Here is a 25,786-nt window from a genome sequence, read left to right on the forward strand (position 1 = left end):
GATGGCTAGCACAGAGTCACCTAATGAATGCCCAGGCGGGGGTAGACAACCAGTTGGCCAAGGTCTCCAGGAATGTGACTTTGTTTTTTACTTTCTCTTTAACAATTTTAATTTCCTCTGTTGTCAAGTGGTCATAGTTCAGTGATTAATTAATGGACAGATATTGTTGCTTTCCAATTATGTTTAATCAGTCTCTGCCTTGGTCTTGTGTGTTTTAACAAATCTATTTTTATGTGTACTAATTCTGTACACATTGGTATAATCTATATTTGTGTTTAAAACGAGAACTGGTCAATGTGCACTGCACCAGTACTCCAATGCCTTTCTGGCTTGCAATTTACATTATTTTTACCATTAATTATGTTTTCATTTTTTCTGAATTATTCTAATTATATATTTGCATGTACTTACATATTTGATGATGCACAGTAAAGACTACTACTGCCTACTCATAGCATTTAAGGCTCTCATCCACTCCAAACTGTTAATCTAACATCACACATATAGGATGTTCACTGTCTGTGAACACTCAAAAATATTTTTGAAGATGAACAGAGAGAGTGTTACACTATTATCGATCAAACTCTAGGATCACATACTTATGTAATGCTTATGTCTTGTGGTCAGGCAAAAAATGACAAGTTCACAGAATAAATGTTGGGGTGCCAAGCCAGCTGTCTCTGTTTACTTCAAAGTTTTTTATTTAAGGAAGTAAAAAGGGTTACAAAAAACGGCTTTAACAAAATAGACCCTCTGGGGCTTGTAGTGACAAGGCATTACTCTTTCTTCTTGCTTGTTCAGGGAGCTCCACCTTGTGAGTTGCTTGGTCAGCTTTATGACTACACCACTCCGGCCAGCTTGTAATTTATGAGCTGGACTCTGGAGGGGGTGGGAACATTTGACCTCAATGGGCGTCTTCTCAGTACTCTGGAGGAGGTGGGAACATTTGACCTCGCTGGGCATCTTCTCAGTACTGTGGAGAGAAAAGGTGAAGAAAGGATTAGAGCCAGTTCCCTCTCTCATACGAGCCCTGAAAATGATCCTCTTTATATAAGGCCCCACCTTCCCTTTAGCCCCTTGTTTTTGCCTTGCTGACAGAGGGAAAGGCTACATTTCAAATTCTGTAAGACGTTTTGGAATTGTGATTTACGACCTTCAAGTTACTTGAGGTGTTTGCCATCATGTCCAGAGTTGTCATGATTCAACTATAATCTTTGGTCTGAAGTGTGTTTTTTCAATGAAGCTTTAGTCATTTCTGTCAGAGTAAAGTTTTAAGCATATCCCAACCATATTTTAATATCCATATTTAAAGGGTGATGTAGAATATTTCAGGAAGACCATAAAGAATGATATCTACACCCATTAGACCAGGGTTTTCCTTTACATACAGCACTTTCTTAAATTCTACTCAACTGTCAAGTCATCTGTTGTTCATGTGAAATCGTTAAATGCATTTCTAACCAGCATGCAACGTGTTGCCACTCTCTTGTGCTATGACAAACAAGAATGAAAGTGCAATGCATACCTAATAATAAATGCACACTATATAAACTATTGAAATTTTTATTTTGGCACACAAAAGTGTAGCAGAATCATTACATTCTTCACACTATGTGCTTTCCCTTTTCCCTGACTTTAATCACTGTATTTTTAAAAGGCTTTTCAGCTTTAGGTTTAATCTGATTTTTTTTCCACTAGTTATTTATTTAGATGTTTTACTTAAAGGCCAGATACACTCTGTAAGATTAAATGTTTAATTGATGCTTCATAATTAGGCTTTTTTTAATGGTGCAACAGTTCCTGTAGGAACGGTATACGATGAGCTATATCAGATGAATTTTTGTGCATATTGTATGTGCCTAAAATCTGTTTGGCTTAATATGCATGCTTTTTATTCTTTATTATTTTATCACACATGACCCAATGAATAATGGTTAAATTAATCTAGAAATGGACCTTCCAATACCCCTGTTCTGTCTAAAACTGCAGCTGCCTTTACATAAACTCAGACATCACACCACCACCATTGCTTTGCTGATAACCTGATTGCTTTGCTACCATACATCAAAATGAGTGAAATACAGTGTCAGATGAAAAATATAAAGGACAGTATCTGGTGTAGTAAATGCATCACTTACAAACTGGATAAGACTGTGGCAATTCAACAACAGATTATCTTTTTTATGTTTCCTCTTAAAATTACTAATGCTACATCTATGTAAATTTTTTTCGTGGCAATAAAAAATTGACTACTAAAAGAGGTTGTTCACTTCTTAGATGTCATTGCTGTAAGTCAGTTGCCGTGTATTTTTGTCTACCTTAATCTATGTTAGAAGACAGCTCAGAGTCACAAGCCACCTCTGAAGTGTCACCACCAGTTGTGTTAGCTCTGCATGAAAGAGCACTGATTGGGCTCCAATCCACCTTTTCTGAAATCTATGCTGTCAGCCCTAGCATCAACTGAGTCCCCCAAGTTCTGTTCTTGATCTTCACCATCCTTTTGTTATTCAGGGCTGCCAGCTGGCTTTCCAGTTTCTCATTCTCGTGTTAGAAGGAGGGTTTCCAAATTTAACTGAGAGGTACCAGTGAAGTAAGAAGGCATTCTGCAGCAGATGACATGAATGATTTTGGATTTGGAAAAGCCATTTATTTGCTCAGCAAGGAATTAAGAACTTTGCCCTAACTATAGCCACTTAAGGTGGTGAAACTTTAAACTCAACTGTGAGTGTTATGTGAAATTCTGAGCCAGAAGCAGTTGGTATACCCTTTGTTCATTAATGGGTTGAAGAACTCTACACCGGTAAGGCTTCAGGAATAAAATATGGCTGGAAATACAAAGTCGGGTCCTAGGAATTACTGTATGTTAGATTAACCTACCTCTGCTATGTAGCAAGGAAGGAGGGGGTGATAGTCTTGTATTTTTAGACTGGTGTGGTGAGAAACATTTTTAAAAAAGATAAACAAGTGGGTTTGTTCCTATTGCATGGTGTAACACTGTCCAGCATTCCATTTCATGAAAGCCTATGCAGGAGTAAAAGAAAAAAAGAGCTTGGCAGATTGTATTGGAGTATTAGACTAAATGTTTGTTATCTATATTTATGAAATTAAAAAAGTTTGCCAGTATTGTATAAATATGTCTTGGGGACTTTAAAAAAGTTTCTAAAGGTCCAACTTAGGGTGTCTTTTGGAATTGTGGAGTTGTTGTTACTGCCAAATTGTTTAAAAGTGTAAAATAAGAGTTGTGTCTCCATTCTTGGCATTAAATTATATCTTTTTAAAGTGCCCTAGGGCTACTACTTTACTGCATGCAGAGGATAATCTGTTTTTATTCTATTCTGCAGTCCATGCTGAAAGAAATTGTAACAGATGTGATTGGCAGGAGAATATCCATTTTAAACTCTGAGGTTATAGTTCTTTTCAGGAAAGAGTGAATTGTTCTCTGCAAGTGTAGAATAAGCAATTGACCCAAGTGGAAGAACTTACAGTAGGTAATTCATGAATGAAGATAATGGAATTATTAAAAGAGTTTACATTTTGGCACCAGTACTGATGGTATTATATACAATACTGGTAATGAGGTAAGCTGAGGAGCAGAACTGACAAGGTAGTCTTCTCCAAAGTTCTGCCTGTGCCACGTGCCAGTCCAGGTAAGATTTAGGAAATTAGAAGGCTTAACGCGTGGCTCAAATCTTGGTGCAGGGTAGAAGGGTATAGGTTTATGGGGCATTGGGACTCCTTTTGGAACAGATGGGACCTTTTCCACTGTGACAGGTTACATCTGAACCGGAGGTGCACCAATGTATTGGGGAGGCATATGTGTAGGCTAGTCAAGGATTGTTTAAACTAGGGAATGGGGGACAGGGAGTTTAGGACAGGCCAGATTTATATCTATACATGGAAGAACAAACAATGGTGTAGAAATAAAAATGCATAGTAATGTCAATTCTAAGCAAACATGTAAATGTAGAAGGATTAACACACTAAAAATAGCTTGCCTTAATGCTAGAAGTTTCAAAAATAAGGTAAGTGAGTTGGAGTTGTATGTAGCAGAGCATAATTATGATATTATAGCAATAACGGAAACCTGGCTAAATAACAAAGATGGGGATGAGTGTAACATAGAGGGATGCACATTTTTTAGGAAGGATAGACAGAACAGAAAAGGAGGTGGGGTTGCTGTTTATGCCAAACAGGGTTTAAATGTAAGTCATCTTCAGTTGGACGATGAGCACCACCTTAGAGAGGACATGTGGCTTCGCCTGGAAAATATTAGGGAAAGAGGTCTTATTTTAAGAGTGTGTTATAGACCATCCAATTCAGACAGTAATTTCAACACACATCTTTTTAGTAATATCTAAAAGGCAATTTTACAGGGGGATATTATAGTCATGGGGGACTTTAATTATCCAAATATTAACTGGGATAACCTTGCAGATGGAGGAGCACAAGAGCAGGAGTTTTTAGAAGTAATCAACTGTTTTTTAACACAGCATGTTAGAGCATCAACACGGGGTGAAGCCTGTCTGGATTTAGTATTCTGTAATAATCAGGATAGAATTGAGGGTGTAGAGGTGATTGAACCACTAGGGTCAAGTGACCATAATATAATACAATTCTCAGTATTTTGTAAGAGTACAGATGCGAAGACTAAAATTGTTAAGTTGAACTTTGGTAGAGCTAATTTTGAGCAGATGCGACAAAGTCTAAATAGGATAGACTGGGATAAGCTTTTAAATGTGGAGACAGTCGAGGAGCAGTGGAACAGGTTGAAAAATGTTTTACATGTAATGCAGGACAGATACATACCTAAATTTGGAATTAATAGAAACCTAAGAAAAACTGCTGTATAAGGCATATAAGACTAATGACTGCAAAGTGAATCGTAGCGCGTATGAGAACATGAGGGCAACCATTAAGAAGGATATCAGAGAGGCTAAAAGACAGTTGGAGAGGAATATAGCAGATAAGGCGAAAGAAGACCCCAAGAGATTCTTTCAGTATTTTAGTAGTAAAAGAACAGTTAAGAATTAAAAGATACAGACAATGAAATAACAGATGCCCTAAACTTATATTTTTCTGAGGTGTTTACAAGTGATCAAGTAGATAACCTCCCAGAGGTAAATGCAACTACTAAGGAGGTACTGAGGGATTTGGAAATTGTAGAGGGAGAAGTGCTGCTCAGATTAAATAAGATGAAATCAAACAAATCACCAGGCCCAGATAATATTTATCCTCGTGTTCTTAAGGAGGCTAGTGAGTACATATATAAACCCTTGATACATATTTTTAGGAAGTCACTGAGCACTGGAGAGATTCCGAAGGACTGGAAAATGGCAAATATCATCCCATTATAAAAAAAGGGTGACAGGGCAGATCCCAGCAACTATACGGCCAGTAAGCTTAACATGCATCACAGGAAAATTAATGGAAGGAATTATTAAGAATAAGATTGAGCAACATATGGCAAGGACAGGAGTTATTCTGAACAGTCAGCATGGGTTCAGAAGTGGGAGGTTGTGTTTTACTAACATGTTGGAATTCTATGAGGTTGCAACAAAAACATACGATCAAAGTGGAGCTTATGATATTATTTATCTGGACTTTCAGAAAGCATTTGATAAGGTGCCACATGAGAGGTTGGGCATCAAGTTAAAAGAAGTGGGAGTTCAGGGTGATGTTTTTAGAAGGGTGCAGAATTGGCTCAGACACAGGAAGCAGAGGGTGATGGTGCGAGGAACCTCATCAGAACTGGCCGATGTTAAGAGTGGCGTTCCACAGGGGTCAGTGCCAGGGCCGCTGCTATTTTTAATATATATAAATGATTTAGATAGGAATATAAGTAACAAGCTGGTTAAGTTTGCAGATGATACCAAGATAGGTGGATTAGCAGATAATTTGGAATCCGTTATATCATTACAGAAGGACTTGGATAGCATACAGGCTTGGGCAGATTTGTGGCAGATGAAATTTAATGTCAGTAAATGTAAAGTATTACACATAGGAAGTAAAAATATTAGGTTTGAATACACAATGGGCGGTCGGAAAATTGAGAGTACACCTTATGAGAAGGATTTAGGAGTCACAGTGGACTCTAAGCTATCAACTTCCCAAAAGTGTTCAGAAGCCATTAAGAAGGCTAACAGAATGTTAGGTTATATAGCATGATCTGTGGAGTACAAGTCCAAGGAGGTTCTGCTCAACCTTTATAATGCACTGGTGAGGCCTCATCTTGAGTACTGTGTGCAGTTTTGGTCTCCAGGCTACAAAAAGGACATAGCAGCACTAGAAAAGGTCCAGAGAAGCGACTAGGCTGATTCCAGGTCTACAGGGGTTGAATTATGAGGAAAGATTAAAAGAGCTGAGCCTTTACAGTTTAAGCAAAAGAACATTAAGAGGTGACATGATTGAAGTGTTTAAAATTATGAAGGGAATTAGTACAGTGGATCGAGACTTGTATTTTAAAATGAGTTCATCAAGAACACGGGGACACAGTTGGAAACTTGTTAAGGGTAAATTTCGTACAAACATTAGGAAGTTTTTCTTTACACAAAGAATGATAGACACTTGGAATAAGCTACCAAGTAGTGTGGTAGACAGTAAGACATTAGGGACTTTCAAAACTCGATGTGATGTTTTCTTGGGGGAAACAAGTGGATAGGACTGGCGAGCTTTGTTGGGCTGATTGGCCTGTTCTCGTCTAGAGTGTTCTAATGAAACCAGTTAAGTTCTCAGATGAAGATCTTGATGTACTGATTAATCTACAACTAGATCCATTAAGTACAGGCCCTGAGCTTTGGCCAGTGAACCCAAAGAGTACATTGTGCAAATGACCACACTGGGGTTCTTTTGTAGGGTTGTCTTTCCCTAATGGAGGAAATTGACAACAAGAGTCAAATGAGGTTCTTTGGTCAAAGTATGAATGTCCCCTTGGAACATCCTGTGAATACTATACTGAGCAATTCAAAGTAAATTATGATACAGAAGCCAACAGTGAAATTAAATTCAAAGGTTTACTTACTTGTTTACTTACTTGCAGGGTGGCACTGTGCATCTATCAGAGAATTGAATCTTGTTTGATCTTACTTTATATTTTGGTGTAAAAGGCAATGCTCTAAACTTGATGCAAGCACATTTTCAGCATATGTGTGACTGGCCTCTCTCATTGCTCTCAAACAGTTTCCGGTCTCTTACTTTATAACCCTTGAAAGAAGACTCCCAAGAAAACCTCTTTTTAAAGAGGAAATCCAAGGAAAATGATGGCTTACGCTTATTAGCTCAGATGTAAAAAATCATGATCTGTATTATTTAACACTTCCTACATGTGCCACTGTATTTTATTCATAGAAAACAAAATTGAAAAAAGGAGAAAAAAAAAACAAATATACAAATATCTTGACAGTTTATCAGTTACTGCATAAATGCTTTAAATCAAAAATAATTTAACTTTTTCTACAACAGCCTATTATTCTAAAAATTCTAAAGTATGTTCTGTATGTATATCTTTGTGATCTGAATGTTTATATATTCTATATATATATATATATAAATATATATGTATATGATCTATTATAGACTGAGTTGTTAGATATATACTTTGTCTCATACATTTTGTTTTAAACATCTCTGGTTTAGTATGTCAGTGATACCATGGTTCATTAAGATGTAACTGAATGGGTCATAAAATATACATTGTGACTGTTTGATAGAAACTTTTACAAGTGTGGTGTCTAAATTAACCTATTCAGGAAAAATGGCCCAAATGAGCTGTGAACGTTAACTTTCACTCAGATAAAAAGTATGTGTTTTACAGACATGCACTACAATACTTTGCAAAAGCACAATTGGGACATTTAGGGTGACTGTGAAAAAGTTCTGTGTTCTCGTCTAAAAGAATGAGCCATTGCAGACAGACGTATGTGAATAGCTCTTTTACAGATCACAGATTCTATTCACTCGGTTGACATACTTGGTATCTAGTAGTCATGGATGGGCCTAATTAATATTCTGATCATACTCCTGAAGAACATTTCTTTAATTTATCTCCTTAAGTTTTTTCTTTTCTTTTTAATTTTATATGTAAGCATATTTTTAATATGTGTGCATGTAAGCATTTTAAATGTAGAATTCTTTTGTTGCAATTTCTGTAATTATTAATTGCAATTCTATTTTACCTTTGAAAACAGCAATTCTAAATATATCAAAAAAGTGTACAGTATTTCAACAAAGGTACAGTATTACACAATAGAATTTTTCAATGTCTTGAATATTTTATATGAGTAATTAATGCAGTATATTCAAATACAAACGCAAAAGCAATAAAATCAACAAACTGCATTAGTGTATGGACCGTAGTTTATAAATTTAAATGGCAATTTATAATTTCAGAAAGGGTCTTGTACACTTTTAACATTAATATTTTAAGTCTTTAACTGTCACTTTTGTCATTTGAATAGTGAGAGGCTCTTTTCATTCTGTGCATGCTTTAACTAACTTATTTACAAAGAGGCCACAAACTTGTGTAAATTAGATATAACCCTTTTTCTCCACCAACATTACAGATTTGTTAAATGTTTTTATATTCACTTTCTTTTAACAGATCAATTGCTGTCTGCAACTTTTATAACTTTTGTTTAAAATCAGTAATTATAAGAACATGTAAAAGTAACATTGCAAGAAAAATAAATAACGTCATACAGATGTGTTTCACGTCTAGTGTTTTGGTTGAAAGGTAAAAGTAATCTTTCTGCAATTAACCTAATGGATCTGCATCAATAGTGCTCTTTCATTTTTCATTTCTCCAGCTACAAAACAGAGTGCTGCATCACTTAATATTTCTGTGTTTATGAAAAGTAAATTGTTTACTGACTATTTTCATCATATCTTTTGTTTCCTGAACTCCATTTCTAGACAGTGAAAACCACAAGCCCTATGAACATATGATGGCAAAGTGCTCATAGCAATACATTTTCTCCAAGGTCTTTAGCTTCAGCTGTAAAGAGCACCTCCAGCTGTCAAATGGCTTATCCATTACTGGGTTCCACCTGAGCATTGTGGCAATGCCAGAAGCCTGACTGTCTCAGCCTTTAAGCAGCATATTAGAGACAGCAAGCGGGAAGAGCCTAGTGGTCTCGCAGGGATACTGGATACTGTAACATGGCAAGGTCTAGAAATGTACTCCGCTCCTTTAAATGAGAACAACCTGCTTCCTAGGATATTCTGTCAGGCAACTTGATTACCTCTAACCAGGCCATTGCATGTCGGCCCCAGAACTGTGGCCTCCAGCTATTTCTACCAAGATCAGCCTGGTAATTACCAGCCTATTTAATATAATGTAGAAGCAATCAGAAGGTGATAACATGCAATTAAGATGTGTTCCCAGATTACAGAATTTGTGATGTACAAGCAGTCTTGCTGAATCCAGAAGATAAAGTGCCCATCTCACAAATGTCAAACTGTAGTGATTTAATCTGATTATTTTCAATTAATATGCATGTCTTCCAGTTCTGTTTTTGCCAGAGTTATTGACATTGATAAATTGAGCTCATCTAGGCAGAATTTGTCCTCGAGATGCTCTGTTTTGTTGAATGTCACTTCCTTTTTGGATTTTTCCCCTCCCTATCCTGCCTGCAAGCTGTGCATGATCTAACTGTAAATCCTTAGAATCATCCCTGGGATTACACTGATGTGTCAGTTTGAGTGGAACAATAATCTGAAAAGGCATCATTATAAATAGAGTGTTAGAATATAATTGTTTGTCATGTCATTACTCCCCTGTTAAATCCCTTTGAGTCCTGTTGGAGTAAATTAGACAGACTAGATGACAAGAGTCATGGGATTGCATTTATAGAGTTATCCAACCAGGTTGCAGTTACTTTTGCCGTTTGAGACGGTCTCATCTGTGAATGTTGAATAATTTTTGCAGAAATTCTCTGGGAGGCCTTTTGTAATTGGAAAGGTTTGCCATTTGTGACAATTGTAAACTGCATGCAGTAACTTAATATTTGAAATGTTTGATCATTCAGTATAATGAAAACATAAACAGATGACATGATCTCCTCTGACCGGGAATAGTCTAAAAAGTTACTTTGGTAAAACATAAGAACAGGATACTTACTTAGGCGCGTCTTTATTTATGTGTCTTGGCAGCAACATTGAGTTATTAGTAATAAATACATAATAGTTATTATTCCCAGCAGATTTAACTTCAATTGTGAAACAAAAAAAAAATATATGACTTCCACAATTCATTTAGTTAATCTTATTAGGCATTTGAGTAACTCAAGCAAAGCATGGCAAATTTGTGTCTGTTAAAAACAGAAAATAGTAAACTCATTAACTCCCTTGCATATTCAGTAATTAAGCAATTTGATGGAAATTTGATATTTGCATTTTTCTGTGCTGGCGTAAACTGGAATGAAATGCTTTCCAACTAATTGTTTTACATTTTAATTGTTTTTATCATTTTGTGTTTTTGAGTGTGTATGAGTGTTTGTTTTCCTTAAGCAAGGGCAAAGGAAATGGCACTTTCTTTTTGCGCATAGATCACTCATTGGATAACACAAAGATTCTGGAACAAACAGGCATGCGGTTGCATAGGCTTTATTTTCTGTATGTGTCTCAGTTGATGATTTCTGAGTGCAAGAGAACCTTTGTGCATTGAGAACTTTATAGATAATATAGCAGAGGAGAATATAATCAAGCCGCTGTCACTTGCAACACAAATCTGTTTTTAATGGAAAAATAATGAAATGCATTTTCTCCATAATAAACACCTCCATAAAGAACAAAAATGAAAATACTTAATGACTTATATTAATTTGGAAAGTGGCACAGTGACGCAGTGCTTAGTACTAGTTCAGGCACCTGTGTTTCAATCCTGACCAGGCCATTTTACACGGTGTGCAGAATTCACCCTCTTTTTCCTTTGTTTTCTTTGCTCATCTGAAAGATGTTCACATTGATTTAACTGATGACTATAAATTGTACCCTAAAAGTCTAATTGTAGGTGTGAGTGACACCCAGAGTTGCACCTAATGCTTGAGAGATAAAGTTAAACTCTCCACAACCCTAAAATGGTTTGAGAAATGAGTTGTATAGTGGGTCTTCAATTAGCCTGGTTGTCTTATAGCTCCAGAGTCCTCAGTTCACCCAGACACTACCAATGTGGACTTATCATGTTCTCCTTTCAACAACATTTTATTGTAATTCTGTGTTGTATAGTAACAAAGTAGAAATGTTTTGAGAATATTTCTGCTTTTCTTGAGTAAAACAAATTCTGTCTCCTTTTCCTTCACTACATTTTAAAATGGCTCATTTTACTCTCATATATTTTGCTTGACACATTTGTTACTTTATTATTAAACCAGAAAACAAAAGGGCTAAGAACATACTTACGCTATCAATTATCTAAAATGGAGGTCTCCCTGATTAAAGAAAGTTTGCTTTTATGAAGAACCTGGGAATTGATTTTGAATTGGATGCTACAGGCACAAAGACTGAATAATCTATGCAGTCATTCCAAGTTAATTTCGCCACAGAATGGGTTGGAGCTGGGTGTTTGGAACAGGGCTACATATTGCTCACAGTTATTTTGACTGTAGATCTGGCCATATTCAAAAGTTGTCCTCATGGAAGCTTGTCGATTGGGACAGGGCTAGATCTGTATGCTTCAGACAGTATACTTGAGCGTTCAAGTGATGTGGTTCACTCAACTTGTCCTGAAAGACCATTTGTTTGAATGTGAAAGTAGAATTAATAAAGTCTAGGTTAAGTGCTTTATTAAACATTATTATGTTTTGCTTTGGCACGGTGGTGCAGTGGATAGCGCTGCTGCCTCGCAGTTAGGAGACCCAGGTTCACTTCCCGGGTCCTACCTGCGTGGAGTTTGCATGTTCTCCCTGTGTCTGTGTGGGTTTCCTCCTGGAGCTCCAGTTTCCTCCAAAAGTCCAAAAGTCCAAAGACATGCAGGTTAGGTGGATTGGCAAATCCTGAATTGTCCCTAGTTTGTGTGTATGTGCCCTGCGGTGGCCTAGTACCCTGCCCAGGGTTTGTTTCCTGCCTTGCGCCCTGTTTTGGCTGGGATGTTTTGCTTTGATAACTAATGTTATTATTAAACAAATTCTGTCAGTTTTCATGTAGTGTGGTATCATTTGAACAAAAATATGGGTTATTATTGGGACCAGGGAAGTTAATAAAGTTTTCCATTTAAATTAACTTAATTATAGGTGTTTGTGCTGCAAAAAATCACTTTATGAAGGGGGTTTCAGGAACAGATTAGCTTCTTCTTCGCCTGTATGCCTCTCCTATTAGCATCTACTCCACTGAATTAAGATACAATCATTAAGGTGTCCACTCACACTGAATGTCACTGCTTCAAGTGGCAGTTACTTGCCTCAAACTTTAGTGACTGTAACATGATTCACATGCAAAAGAAAATTACCCTGAACTGTTCTGTTTTTTGAGAATACCTAAAAAACAAAGAACCTACATTTACTTGTACTTTTGAAACTTAAGTACATTTAATATCAAATACCGTATATACTCACGTATAAGTCAGGTCTTCAAAAACGAAATATCAATCGTAAAATCAGACTCCATCTTATATACCCGTTCAAAAATATTTTTTTTTTGTTTGTTTTTTACATCTTCTTGCTTCCTCCAATCTCACACCAGTTTCTCAGACACATTAAATTTTGTTGCAGCATTGCAGTTACCAATATTTTTCACCACTTCAATGACTCTTAATTTAAAACCAGCTTCATATTATCTTCTGATCAAACGCTCCATTGTAGATAAGGGATGCTCTTATGATAAAGGTGTATAAAGGTGTGAGATACAAACAACATAAAACAGTGCAAACATCGTTTCGGAATAGTTTGGGTATTACCATGTGGTCACGTAGACACAATACATAGAAAAAAAAGGCAGTGTGCTCCGTGGTTACTCTCTCAGGGGGACGTTAGCATATCATAATCTCTTGGACGAATAGCGTGTGAGTTTTCTGTATTCGACTTACATGACCGACATTCGAAAATTATATGGTAAAGTCAAGCCCCAACTTATAAGCAGGAGAAATTAACGCGAGTATATACGGTACTTTAAAACTCCTACTTGGGTAGTTACCTCAATGGCAAATTTTACTTTAACAGCAGTGTCTTTTAAATAAAGGTATCTCTGCATTTACTCAACTACGGCTGTTGACTGCTATAATTTGTTTTCTGCTAACACCCTAATATGCAGGCTAAGTTAGCATGGGTCAGTGTACATTAGCCCCAGGATGATTAAGTGTGGAGGTGTGAATGAGCACAACATTTCTATCTCAGGTTCCTACTAGTGCTACTGGGATAAGCTGAGACTTCCTCAGAGTTTTAATTGAAAAACATAGATGCGGAGCAAATCTTTAATCCTAATTATATGGGAACATCATGATTTGACCATAAGCATTTATTTTAAATATTCAAAGATAAGTGTCACTTTGTGCTTAGTGCTGTTTATTTTTGGTGTTCGGTCTTTAGCAAGCTGCATTGGAATTTCAAAATGAAAATAAATATTATGAATTAAATATTTTTCCTCATAGTTTATATATGATTATTCCTAGCCTATTGAATAAATATGATTTACTTCTGTCTTTTAAAACTACCTTCCATATAATAGATTTGAGGTGTGTCCAGTGATGCCCTTCTTCAGAATTGGTTCATAAATTGCACCCAGTATTTCTAAGAGAGGCACTAGGCTCCTAAGAACCCTAAACTAAATACCAAGGGTAGCAAATGTTTTCACGGATGGATTCTCATATTTTCACATATTTGGAAATTAAATCAAATGTGTGCCTTTCTTTGAGACAGTAAACGGAAATTTAGAAATGGTCACTTCTTTCATGTGAAAAAATGGGTAGTGTCCTCTTAACCTCTAAAAGTTATTACTTCCTTCAGTTTAATATCTGATTATCCTACTTAAATCCAAAATGCACTTAGCCATTAGATACCCCTTTCTTCACCTTTGATTATGATCTGTCCCATTGGTAAACTGTTGCCCTTTATTTAACAATTGAATCTCATCTTCCATCCTCTCAATAACTAAATTTGCATTCACCTGATTGACAGTTACATGTAAATTTTTCCTAATTTAACAATTAAATTTGAGGAGCACTATCAACCAATTAAAGGTAAGAATAAATTAGAAAAAAAGTCTAGTAGTGCCAGTTTGTTTGTACTAGTAAACCACAATACATTATAAATGTAGAATCCAGTATTAATATTACATTAGGTTATTAGTTATCTCAGCACTTTCATACTTGATCTAACTTACAGTATCTGATTACAATTAACTATTATTGTTGAAATTTGGCAGTCTTAGCAGGTAAATTATAATATTGAATATAATTTACATAGTATTTGTAAAATTATACAATTTAGACAGTCAAGTAGACCTGTTTTCAGATTCATTCATGAAAGAAATCATTTTAGTTTTCCATGAAAGGAAAATGCAGCTTGTACCTCAGCGAGAAAAAAAAGATGATTCAGGGAAGTGTAAGTTTTCCTTTTTCTCTCTTTTTTCTTTGTAACAAAAGTCAGCAGGTCTCTCTCTTGAGGTCTGAAGAAATAAAAACATTTTGAAAAAGTCTCCTGACCAATTAACAAGAGAGGAAGCCAGATAAAAGTGAGGAAGCCATTGCCAGAATGATAACAAAAGGAATCTGCTTGAGGATGCAATTCTTGGTAAGGGGTTGGGGGAGGTGAGGATCTCACATTTCTAAAAGGTATAAGGGCCTTTGTTGCAGTTTGTTTCTCTACTTACTAAAACAGTATAAGGTTAGCAATAAATAAATATGGTTTATCTACCTATCAAATGGCTCTGCCACCTTGGAGAATCACTGCATCGGATTAAACTGGTGGATGCTTGTTTTATGCTCTAGTAGATAGTGACAGCATTTTATTCCATGTGTTTTGGTTGTTTATGGTGGTCTTAAAAAACTTGGTATTTCATGGTGGTCCTCAGGAGCAAGACACTGAAAATCAGAGCTGCATGCATCAGCCATGTTTTTCTTTGGATTCTCCTTTGTTCTGACATGCACAAAAGGTGATGCTTGGTTGGTTTGCTTTATACCCGTTCATTTCTGTATAACCCCGCCCCCCTGTTTCCTTCAGTTTGCTAGAAGTACATGTTAGTGAATCCCTAGCAGCTGCACCTGGTGTGTGTGTGTGTGTGTGTGCGTGTGTGTAAGAAAGAGAGTGAGAGAGTGGCAGCGAGAGGGGGAGGGGGCCTCATCATGAGCTGACAGTGGCAAAAATCTCTAATTGTGTTATCAGTCAAGTTCACTTTTTTGAAACTTAAAGGAACAAATGAACCAGTGCTTGTTCATTGTATGGTATATCCGATTATCAGTACACATTGTATCTACATGGCATGGAATACTACTTCAAATATATCAAACAGGGCAGGTTGAAGTAAGAAAGAAAATTTCAAAAAGTATATATATTTTCAGAGAATTGCATTTGTCACAAGCAGAAATCGTACTTTGCCTAAGTAGAAATAATTCTTCTTATACTGTTATATGTGTGTGTCAGAGGGTCACCATTTATGTTCCACCCAGGTATGTAATACCAATGCAAGCCAAGAGGGGGCACTGCCAATAACTGTGTCATCTTCCTTTGCCTCCACAGTACTGAGAAACTGCCAGTGAGGGCAACTGACTCCGCCCCTTCCTGCTCAACCACATGGAAGGAGGCATTCATTTGTTTGCTAAAGAGCAGGAGAGACCGAGCCTTACTAGACATCTTGATAGACAGCAGTTTTGTGTTAGAATTTGAGAGGGCAACATTTCTGTTTATAATCACGCCATCAAGCATAATTTTGCTTTGTTTTGGAAGTAAATGGGGACAGCTGGGTTGGCTCCACAACAGTTGTCGCAGTTATTGACCTATTATCACCTTGAGCAACTATAATACCAAAACCATTCACAAATTAACTGGCAAGCTAGTGTTTATTGAATTATTTACTCTGGATTTCGGACAGAATACTTTATCCTGATTAATTGGAACATTTATCATTTTCTTGTTTCTGGATCTCTGACTTTCTAAATAACAGACATCAGACAGTGAAGATGGGCAAATGAAAGTCAGGGCTCCTGACCCTGAGCACAGGGTCCACTTAGTGCTGTGTTCTGTCTCCTTTCCGTTTCTCCCTCTAAACCAATGACTGCATTTCCAATGTCACGTCTATTAAACTGCTGAAGTTTGCTAATGACACCACCCTGATTAGCCTGCTCGCAGATTGGGACAAAGTGAAGAAGAATCAAAGGGAGTTGGAACAGCTGATCAGCTATTGTACCCTCAACAATCTTACCTTGAAATTCACTGAAAACTGTGGAAATGATTGTGGATTTAGGAGACACTCCTCACTTCCATCTCCCCTAGTTATTAATGGTGTACCTGTTAAAAGGGTGGATTCACTTCAAAGTCTGGACTATCACTCACAGTCTGAACAAAAATAAAAACATAACAGTTTTTATCAAAAAATCTCAGCAGTGAATATTTTTTATCAATCACCTTAAAAAGTTTAACCTGCCCAACCAGTGCTGGTTCAATTTTATAGAGCTGTCATTGAAAAACATCCTCTTCTTCTTCATAACAGTCTGATATGGCAGTGCATCTGCTCACTTAAAACATACACTTCAGCATGTTATTCAGACAGCAGAAAAGATTGTAGGACTGAAACTAGACTTGAATGAAGTCCTATATACACGACAGGTCAAGAAATGTACTTGAAATATAATTTAAAAAGCTACACTCTGCCGGGCAGCCATCTCTTTCAGCCAGTGCCATCAAGGAAATGCAACCGGTCACTGAAGGTAAGAATGTTATAAAGGAGTTACTTAATATATTACTGAGAAGGAGCATAATTTTACATTAATATAATGTTTTATATCTCTGTGTTTTATGATATATTGTATATATATATAGAGAGAGAGTTGTGCTTGAAAGTTTGTGAACCCTTTAGAATTTTCTATATTTCTGCATAAATATGACCTAAAACATCATCCGATTTTTACTCAAGTCAAAAACAAATGACACAAAAATATAATACTTGGTCATTTTTTTTATTGAGGAAAATGATTGAATATTACATACTTGTGAGTGGAAAAAGTATGTGAACCTGTAAGATTAGCAGTTAGTTTGAAGGTGAAATTGGAGCTAGGTGTTTTCAATCAATGAGATGGCAATCAGGTGTGAGTGGGCACCCTGTGTTATGTAAAGAACAGGGATCTATCAAAGTCTACTCTTCACAACCCGATTATGGAAGTGTATCATGGTACGAACAAAGGTGATTTCTGAGGACCTCAGAAAAAGAGTTGTTGATGCTCATCAGGCTGGAAAAGGTTACAAAACCATCTCTAAAGAGTTTGGACTCTACCAATCCACAGTCAGAAAGATTGTATACAAATGGAGGAAATTCAAGACCATTGTTACCCTCCCTCGGAGTGGTCGACCAACAAAGATCACTGCAAGAGCAAGGTGTGTATTAGTCGGCAAGGTCACAAAGGACTCCAGGGTAACTTTGAAGCAATTGAAGGCCTCTCTCACTTTGGGTAATATTCATGTTCATGAGTCCACCATCAGGAGAACACTGAACAACAATGGTGTGCATGGCAGGGTTGCAAGGAGAAAGCCACTGCTCTTCAAAAAAAACATTGCTGCTCGTCTGCAGTTTGCTAAAGATCACGTGGACAAACCAGAAGGCTATTGGAAGAATGTTTTGTGGACGGATGAGACCAAAATAGAACTTTTTGGTTTAAATGAAAAGCGTTATGTTTGGAGAAAGGAAAACACTGCATTCCAGCATAAGTACCTTATCCCATCTGCGAAACATGGTGGTGGTACTATCACAGTTTGGGCCTGTTTTGCTGCATCAGGGCCAGGACAGCTTGACTTCATTGATGGAACAATGAATTCTGAATTATATCAGGGAATACTGAAGGAAAATGTCAGGACATCTGTCCATGAACTGAATCTCAAGAGAAGGTTGGTCATGCAGCAAGACAACGATCCTAAGCACACAATTCGTTCTACCAAAGAATGGTTAAAGAAGAATAAAGTTAATGTTTTGGAATGGCAAAGTCAAAGTCCTGACCGTAATCCAATCGAAATGTTGTGGAAGGACCTGAAGCGAGCAGTTAATGTGAGGAAACCCACCAACATCTGTACAGAAGTTGTTCTGTACAGAGGAATGGGCTAAAATTCCTCTAAGCCGGAATGATCAAAAGTTACCGGAAACATTTATTTGCAGTTATTGCTGCAAAGGGGGGTCACACCAGATACTGAAAGCAAAGGTTCACATACTTTTGCCACTCACAAATATGCAATATTTGATCATTTTCCTTAATAAATAAATGATCAAGTATAATATTTTTGTCTAACTTGTTTAACTGGTTTCTCTTTATCTACTTTTAGGACTTGAGTGAAAATCTGATGATGTTTTAGGTCATAGTTATGCAGAAATATAGAAAATTCTAAAGGGTTCACAAACCTTCAAGCACAACTGTATATATATACCAGGGAGCCTTCCCCCTGCTCGCTTTGCTTGCCAACCCTCCGGCCTCTGATACGCAACAGCCACTTCACATCTCTGCTGCTCACATATGTAGATTTCACTTTCACCAAACAACAAATCTTTTAATTCTCACAGATCGGCCTCTTCATTGGGAAGAAGACTTTACTTTTCCTTGATGGCAACATGAATTAGACAATCTACAAGTCTCCGACTTAAAGTTTAAAGCTATACAATATCTACATACTTCTGTCATATTACCTATGTTCATACAGTATATTCATTCTCTTTTCACTGTTCCATTATTTCATGAATTTCCGTTTGTTAGCGCTAATGCGATCTTTACTATCAGTTTTTTGAGACTTTCGAATTTTAGTACTTTCATAATCTCTAACCTGCTCTGCATGTGTATTACACCAACGTTTTTGAACCTCTTTACAACATTCTACTTTGTCTTCCGTTCTTTGTCTTTTATTTTCAACCCCGCTTGGAGCTGAGAGTGCAGGAACTCTGTATGACAATAACATTCACATGAATGAGAAGTGAATGGACTGTGGGCGTGGTTGTAAATGTTTGAGACACACACACACATATAAACATATATATACATATCCATACATATAAACATATACATATATATATACACACACACATACATTTATATATATATATACATACATACATACATATATACACATACATCCACATATATATACATATACATATATATATATACTTATGTACATATAGACACATACATATACATACACACACATATATACACACAAATACATATATATATACATACACACATATATACTGTATATATAAACATATACAGTATATACATACATATATACATATACACACACACACACATATATACATATCTTTGAGTTGCGAGCAACTGTTGCTGGGGGTGCCAGAATCCATGAAGGAAGAAAAATGAAAAACATTATTTGTACAAAATCTTAATTTATTTATCCATTCCTAAATAACTAAATGGGCAGGCTATTTCGTATCAGTGCAATACGCTGCCTGTTAAAACGGATGACTCCCGCTCTCACGTGCACTTAGTGCTGCGTGGGTATTATGAACTATTGTATCTGTTCAAGTTCTATTTAAATTTTAAATATAAGTAATTTTTATTTAGTCAACAGAAATATCTTTGGTAGGAATGTAAGTTGAATTTAGTTATCATTGCATAAATTTTTCTTCACCATAGAAATGTAAAGACTAAATTCAACTTGCATTCCTACCAAAGATATTTCTCTCGACTAAATAGAACCTACTTATATCCAAATAGAACTTGAAAAGACATATTTTTTCGAATCTGATCGCGTATTTTAGATCGACTTGACGCGCACTACATCGAGCCTGCGTGCTATTATGCTTTCCCTTGCCTGCCTCAATAAGTCACTGTCGCTTCGCTCTTACTTTTTTACCGTTAATTTAATTATGGCTAGTCGTGAAAAAATTAGAAAATGAAAGGAGGATTACACTGAGTATGGCTTTACCAAAACAATTATTGATGGCGAATAAAGTATCCATCATTCATAAAGCTTCAATTGGTGATCTGTTTTTCTGCATTAACCTCATATTTTTTCATACTTCTTCTCAAACCAAGGGGGTGCGTAATCAGGATCGTCTGTCACAGGGGTTACGAATGTAAAATGAATCGGGAGTGCTGACATATATGTATGTGTGTGTGTATATATATATGTGTATATATATATTGAAATAGTTTTACTGTCAAATAATACGCGGCACATGTTTCACCCTAATTCTGGGCTCATCAGGCGTACACATTTACTGCACCCCCTCTTGGGAATCAAACCTTGGACGTCAGCGCTAGAGGCAAAGCCTCCTCTGTTGCGCCACGGCGTGTGGTTCGTTTATTTGACAGTATACGTATATACTAGCAAAATACCTGCGCTTCGCAGCGGAGAAGTAGTGTGTTAAAGAAGTTATGAAAAAGAAAAGGAAACATTTTAAAAATAATGTAACATGACTGTCAATGTGATTGTTTTGTCACTGTTATGAGTGTTGCTGTCATATATATACACACACACACACAGACACACAAACATATACACACACATATACTGTACATATATACATATACACACACATATATATATATACACACGGACACATATATATATATATACATATATATATACAGATCTACATATATACACACACATATATATATACATATCCACATATATATATTCATATGTACATGTATATATATATATACACATACATACATACAGTGCATACACACATATATATAATGTATATAGCAAAATCCCAGTTTTCAGTTTACAAAGTACTGCTTTTACATTTTTATTAAGAAGAAAAGAAAACCTTTTTAAACTGAGGGAAAATATACCAATAACTTTTTTTTTTCTTTGTATACCACATTGTCAGTTCAGCACTCTGGTTATAATATGACCAAGCTCTGTGAGCTTACTCTTGAGAATGCAACGTATAGTTGTCCAGGAGAAAAGCAATGTTGCCTCAAATCAATGGCAACCTTTTGTAAGGTCTGTCCCTGAGACTTATTAATTGTCATTGCGAAGCAGAGCCTAACTGGAAATTGGAGGCATTTGAATTGAAATGGGAGATCAGAGGGTATAACGGTGATGCGAGGAATACATTCAGAGTGTGGCGCTCTGCTGTTTTTTTGTGTAGCTGCCTTCACACATCTTCTCCGCTGCTTTATAAACGAACAACATTTAAGGCCATCCTTTTTCCTTGTTTCGCCAACGAAGCTGCCTTTTTATTTAATCTACAGGTTCTCTGCTGTTTTATTGTTTGTTTATTATGATTGTTATAGTTCTCTTTGTATAGCACGTTGTCAGTTCAGCACTCCGGTTGTAATATGACGAAGCTGTACGAGCTCAGTCTTGAGAATGCAATGTATAGTTGTCTAGGAGAAAAGCAATCTTGCCTGAAATCAATGGCAACCTTTTTAGGGTCTGTCCCTGAGACTTATTACATATCATCACGAAGCAGAGCCGCACTGGAAATTGGATGCATTTGAATTGAAATGGGAGATCAGAGGGTATAACGGGGATGGAATACATTGAGTGTGGAGAAACTCTAGAGACAGCGTGTGTATTAACTTGTGGATTTTTCTGTGAGTATTTGGTGGCAGCGTGACGAAGTTTCTTCCACAAGACCGCGTTAGCTGTGGAGCTCAGCTCGGAGCATATTCTTTTCCTACCTTGTCAATTGTGTAATGCATTTTTTGAACAGGTTTGATGCATGGAAGTGATCACTCGTACTGCATTCAGTCAGTTCACGTGAGCTGCTCTCTTGTGTGATGTTGCAATGTCCACGGCTTTATTTAATGTTAGCTAAGACCCGGCACTTAAAAGTTTCTCACTTCAGCAATTTTAACTCCGTTACAAAGTGATCCAAAGTCTCGTTTATACCTCGTGTCTTCTAATTAAACTTGTATCTCGCGAATAAAGTATTCGTCGAAGGCATGACAAACGGCAGTGGGAGCATATCCATAAACTTAATTTAAACTTACGGTTTACACCGTGCTTTGTTTCCGCAGTAACTGCACTTATGAATATGCTTGTATGTGTTTTTTCTTCAGCGCTCTTTGGAGCTCTTCCTTGTTTTCTACGTACTGCGTTCACAGTCAGTTCACGTGATTACGTGGGAGGCGTGATGATGTGACACGCAACTCCGCCCCCCCATGGCCATCGAGCTGCAGTCCATTACAGTATAAGGGTAAAAATAGGTTCCAGTTATGACCATTACGCGTAGAATTTCGAAATGAAACCTGCCCAACTTTTGTAAGTAAGCTGTAAGGAATGAGCCTGCCAAATTTCAGCCTTCTACCTACACGGGAAGTTGGAGAATTAGTGATGAGTGTGTTAGTCAGTCTGTGCCTTTTATTTGTATATAATGATGATTTATAGACCTTTATCCCAAAATTAGAACATCAACTGTAAACTACTGCACCTATGTCTTAAATACTTTTGCAGTGATAACATCATGCATAATGATGTTGGTGATGTGACTGGAAACTGACATTTTTCTTATAAATAATATGGCCCTGGCCATTGAAAGGAAGCTTAAAATGGTGAAGGCAGTAGTAAATATTACCACATAATGGCAGTGAAGGGATGTCTTCATTTTAATACTAAAATTAAAATAAAAGAAAAATGCATGCAGTATCTGCCAAAACTGGAAAATTTTTCTTCTGAACTGCCAACAAATGATATTCACACTAATGTTTGTACAAGCTGGAGAACACAGACTGAGATTTTCAAGTTTCCTCATTTATCTAGGAAAAGTAAAATCATTGTTGAGCATTCAGATGCTTTACATACATTTGAAAGTATATATAGAATATATCTCTCTGACACAAGACTTTTTCCATGAGATTTTTTCAAGTCCCATGAGACAAGACTTTTGCCAAGAAATTTTGTCAAGTCCCGTCGTCCTGTCAACCAACCATTTACAACCACGCCCATTTTCCACTCACCTCTCATTCATGTGAATGCTTTTGTCAGACACAGTTCCTGCACTTTCAGCTCTTATAAATGTTTACGTTTTCCTCACTTTAAGTTCCCAATAAAAAAAGACTTATGTCCAAATCTTATTGATGAATTTCATCCCGAAGGGTTATCAACAGAAGAAATGAGTACAGTGAACCCTTGTTTATCACGGTTAATCCGTTCCAGACTCTACCGTGATAAATGAATTTTCGCGAAGTAGGATTCTTTATTTTTATATCGAATATTTCCGCAGTTAGAGTATAGAAAATCTGTTTACGACCTTCTAAATACGTTTTTTAACATTATTAGAGCCCTCTAGACATGAAATAATACCCTTTAGTCACCATTACACTCGTATTACCCAATATATTAGACAAAATAAGAGAAAGTAAGACATATTAGACGTTACTATTAGACGTTATGATACAAATATCATATTACTAGGCGCACTCGCCTTTTAAGGCGACCGACTTTTATCCTCAATTTTTGTACGCTCCATGTGTACATCAGGCATGCCAAAGTGCCCATTCATAACATCTCCCGAAAACCTAAGTTTTTTTTTATCCCCTCAAGTGCCTGTCCAAAGTCGTAGAATGTCAGCCCGAATCTGTACCGCTAAAGACGGGGTTTCATGCACTAAATAAGCTATAGATGAGAATAAGCAAGCACCATCTCCCCTGATATTTACTACGCGGTGAGGCATTGGTACTCCATCAACATGAATTATTTCCAGAGACATAATTTTGTCTATTTTTCCAGCGCATCGCACACAAAAGCAAGGGAACGATGAGAGCACCAGAACTCTGCTCACATCGCGTCGATTCGTACCTCAAGCCACAAGTAGTAAGTCTGTGATAAGCGGAATACCGCTACGCTTTGCACTCACGGGACGGAAGGACAATCCCGAACGCTTTTATATAGTAGATTATTGTACTGTACATTTAATTGCACACAAACACACACAGTTCTTACACACAACCACTAACCTATGAAGGCACGACCTCAGTAGGAGAGTCTTCGGAGGTGGTGCAGTATCTTCAGCAGGTGCGTTGTTGTCTTCTTCCACTGAAGGAGTACTAGGAGTAGGTAGTGGGTGTCTGGGTGCGCGGCTGAAGAACATCTTGATAGGCAATTGCTGGCGCTGTCTTTTCATATGTGTGAGGAGGCTTTTGTAGGGTATTGCCATCTTTAATCATATCCATGAGTTTCACCTTCTCCTGGATAGTAAACATCTTCCTCCTGCGCTTAGTTTTATTGTCAGAAGGCTTAGAAAAACAGCACATTTAGGAACCATCGTAGGGCTTCGATAAAAGTTCTCAGAAAGCGCATGCGTAGTGACGTAAGCGTGTATGAGAAAAAAACCGCGATAGAGTGAAGCCGCGAAAGTCAAAGCGTGATATAGCGAGGGATCACTGTACATGGGCAATCCTAGCACCAAAAACGATGAAGTCAAACAAATTAATGCGAAAGTTGTCGATCGATTACATGGCGATGACCTGTAAAATTTTAACAAGAAAGGTGACAAGGTGACAAGAAAGGTAATGTAGTACATCTCCCACTGATAATATTAGACACCAAAGGAGACCTTGATATGCCATTCGTTTTAAAATGTTTATTGTTTCCCATTACAATAGCTTTTGCTATGGCAATTAACAAATTACAGAGACAAACATTCGAAAAAGTTGATTAACTTATTAGAGAGAAAGTTTAAAAAGTATTTGTGTGTTAATATTAAAGCCAAAAAGAATGAAAACTTGTAACTCAACGAATACATCTAATGCAGCATGAAACATAATTTTCTTTCAATTTATTGCATTTTACCATTTTTTTACTTCGGTTAATTACTCGATGTAATGTAAAATGGTTAGTTCTATTATGCATATGTGACAATTCCCATGAAAATAACAATCTATTAAATTGTACACCCACTTCCCCATACGCGAGCAGCAGATTCGCGAAGTGGCTAACACGTAGCGCCCACCTGGGGGTTGGCGAGCAGGGGGCAGAGCCCCCTAGTACTATATCATATAATAATACAGAATTTTCTTTTCTTTTTTTGCCAACAAAAATTTGATAACTAAAATTAAACCCCAAAAAACAATTTGGCAAATCTTCATGCCAATAATTAAAATGTGTTGTGTCCACTTCAGGTTGCCAGTCATCATAATTCCAAGAAAGTTACAGACCCTCTCCAAAGCATCATCTTCAGGGTAGATAGGATTCTATTTTGCCTCCTGCTTTCTGAAACCTTTGACTAGTTCCTTGGTTTTGTTCATATTACAGGAAGATTGTTTTCCAGTTAAATCATCCTTATTTTGGTTGTTAAATTCTTTTTAATGAAAAAATAGTAAATGTGCTATGGATATTGTTGCAAGGAGAAACGGTATAGGTTGAAGGAATAAGAATTATTGGGTCTAGATCAGGTTTTCTACTGTTACAAGTGTTTCTCTTACATTGAGAATGGTGTAAAATGAGTTTAGTGATGACTGCTGATCCCTATAAAAGTATTAGTCTTTGTGGTAGTATAAGACCTGTGAAAGAATTTATTATTACTAGGAAAAAAAGCCCTACTCTAAAATTTCAGGCATGTTGGTACAGTAGAGTCTATGTGGTATGTGCAGAGCAATACAGATGTTTGGATTAATCTCCTATAAATTCTCACTGTGGCAGACATAAGCTGCTAAGTGTAATACAGTATTGATCTCATAATCATA

General features: G+C 36.8%; 1 long non-coding RNA gene across 1 annotated transcript in view; it reads right to left on the reverse strand.

Moving 5' to 3' along the window:
* Positions 1–670: 670 nt before the first annotated feature.
* The window catches only part of LOC120518544, a 92,281-nt gene continuing 67,165 nt past the window's right edge, over positions 671–25,786 (reverse strand). Inside the window, exon 3 of the long non-coding RNA XR_005631254.1 lies at positions 671–973. This is a non-coding gene — a long non-coding RNA (uncharacterized LOC120518544). The remainder of the gene's footprint in view (positions 974–25,786) is intronic.

Source organism: Polypterus senegalus, chromosome 1 (genome assembly GCF_016835505.1).
Source record: "Polypterus senegalus isolate Bchr_013 chromosome 1, ASM1683550v1, whole genome shotgun sequence".
NCBI lineage: Eukaryota > Metazoa > Chordata > Cladistia > Polypteriformes > Polypteridae > Polypterus > Polypterus senegalus.